This window comes from Cyclopterus lumpus, chromosome 14 (genome assembly GCF_009769545.1).
Source record: "Cyclopterus lumpus isolate fCycLum1 chromosome 14, fCycLum1.pri, whole genome shotgun sequence".
Classification (NCBI taxonomy): Eukaryota; Metazoa; Chordata; class Actinopteri; order Perciformes; family Cyclopteridae; genus Cyclopterus; species Cyclopterus lumpus.
The window spans coordinates 717501-720000 of NC_046979.1; the positions used below are offsets into that span (position 1 = coordinate 717501).

The window sequence follows — 2500 nt, forward strand, 5'->3', positions numbered from 1 at the left end:
TGACCACCAGGGGGCGACTCTTCTGGTTGTATAGAAGTCTATGCTTCATGTCTTAAAGCTGCATTCTCTCTCCTGACCACCAGGGGGCGACTCCTCTGGTTGTATAGAAGTCTGTGCTTCATGTGTTAAAGCTGCATTCTCTCTACTGACCACCAGGGGGCGACTCCTCTGGTTGTATAGAAGTCTATGCTTCATGTGTTAAAGCTGCATTCTCTCTCCTGACCACCAGGGGGTGACTCCTCTGGTTGTATAGAAGTCTATGCTTCATGTGTTAAAGCTGCATTCTCTCTCCTGACCACCAGGGGGCGACTCCTCTGGTTGTATAGAAGTCTATGCTTCATGTCTTAAAGCTGCATTCTCTCTCCTGACCACCAGGGGGCGACTCCTCTGGTTGTATAGAAGTCTATGCTTCATGTGTTAAAGCTGCATTCTCTCTCCTGACCACCAGGGGGCGACTCTTCTGGTTGTATAGAAGTCTATGCTTCATGTCTTAAAGCTGCATTCTCTCTCCTGACCACCAGGGGGCGACTCTTCTGGTTGTATAGAAGTCTGTGCTTCATGTGTTAAAGCTGCATTCTCTCTACTGACCACCAGGGGGCGACTCCTCTGGTTGTATAGAAGTCTATGCTTCATGTGTTAAAGCTGCATTCTCTCTCCTGACCACCAGGGGGTGACTCCTCTGGTTGTATAGAAGTCTATGCTTCATGTGTTAAAGCTGCATTCTCTCTCCTGACCACCAGGGGGCGACTCCTCTGGTTGTATAGAAGTCTATGCTTCATGTCTTAAAGCTGCATTCTCTCTCCTGACCACCAGGGGGCGACTCCTCTGGTTGTATAGAAGTCTATGCTTCATGTGTTAAAGCTGCATTCTCTCTCCTGACCACCAGGGGGCGACTCCTCTGGTTGTATAGAAGTCTATATAAATGACTCTACTTCTCTTGATTTATTCCCTCAGTAAACATTGTAAACATTAGTTTTTGGTCTCAATCTCTAGTTTCAAGTCTTCTTCAATACAGCGTGATGTTCATTTAGTAAATTATGGTTATTTAGAGTCAAACATAAATCAAACTTAAATACTTAGTTAAGTTTAATAAAGATGATGAAATACTTAGTTAAGTTTAATAAAGATGATGAAATACTTAGTTAAGTTTAATAAAGATCATGACATACTTAGTCAGGTTAATAAAGATCATAAAATACTTAGTCAGGTTTAATAATTGTTGTTAAAATGACAAAAGTAACTTCTAACTTAAGGTAACATATAATTCAACGTTGATTTTGTCATTTTTCTATCTTTAAACTTTCTCATTCATGATTACGTTAAAACAAACAAACCTTATTTAATTATTTAAATAACAACTCAAATGTTCATTTGTTTAACTCAAAATAAATTATTATTATTATTATTATTATTAAGAATAATAATAATAATAATAATAATAATAATAATAATAGTAATAAATAAATGATCCGTTTCGCTGTTTTAAACTGCATGAAAATATGAGTCAATGTTCTTTCATTGAGTATTGATCCATCGATCTGTGATCGGGTGCTGGCTGCACCTGGTGGGATCTACACACGCACACGCACACGCACACGCACACGCACGCAATGGGGGGTCACACTTCAAAGTGCCGACTGTCTCGTGAGCTCTTGTGTTCTCCGCCCCAGACAAGAGGAGGACAAAGGGTCCGGACCATTAGCATCACACCGAGCCTCCAACCCGGCTTCACACGTTCGATCCCCGGTGGGAACGAGGACTGCGACACGTGATCGGTTTTTAGTATTATTATTAGTATTATTATTATTATTATCTGAAGATGATCGATCATGAGCTCACTGCTGCGCTGGTTTGACGCAGGTTTGCCTTTAAAGAGAGATTCATACGTCCCCAAAAAAATAAAAAGAAACACTTTAAATATTCAGAGAAATAATAATTAAAATATAAGTAAATAAAGGAAGGCAAATAAAAACGAATTTAAATACGATATCACAAAAGAACTGCTATTATTGTTATTATTATTATTGTTTTTAATATACAAAAGGGCTACATGTTTATTATTTACACCATTTCTTCCCTTTAAATATCAGATTTATAAAAACTGCTCCCGTGAAGCATTTGTATTTATTCTGTTGCTCAACTTTCAACTCGCGCGACAGAGTTTGTCTGTTTCCCCTGATAATAATAATAATAATAATAATAATAATAATAATAATAGTTATTATAATTATAAGAATGAAACATTAACTCGCATGTTTAATCATTAATACACCTGATTGACTGCTGATATCGGAAACGTTCACTCTTTCCAAAAGTTGTTTTAAATAATTAAATAAAGGGAGAATAATAAAACCGAATTTAAATATGATACAACAAACAAAACAGCTATTATTCATTATTATTATTGTTGTTGTTATTATGAAAAGGGATACATGCTGATTAAAAGGTTTAAAACATAATAACATAGCATCGCATGTCAGAAGTATTTAACACTATTAAT

At 36.9% G+C, this 2500-nt stretch overlaps 1 protein-coding gene across 1 annotated transcript in view; it reads right to left on the bottom strand.

The window, feature by feature from the left end:
• Positions 1-2500, bottom strand: part of LOC117743107 (homeobox protein CHOX-CAD-like) — a 9762-nt gene that overhangs the window by 6708 nt on the left and 554 nt on the right.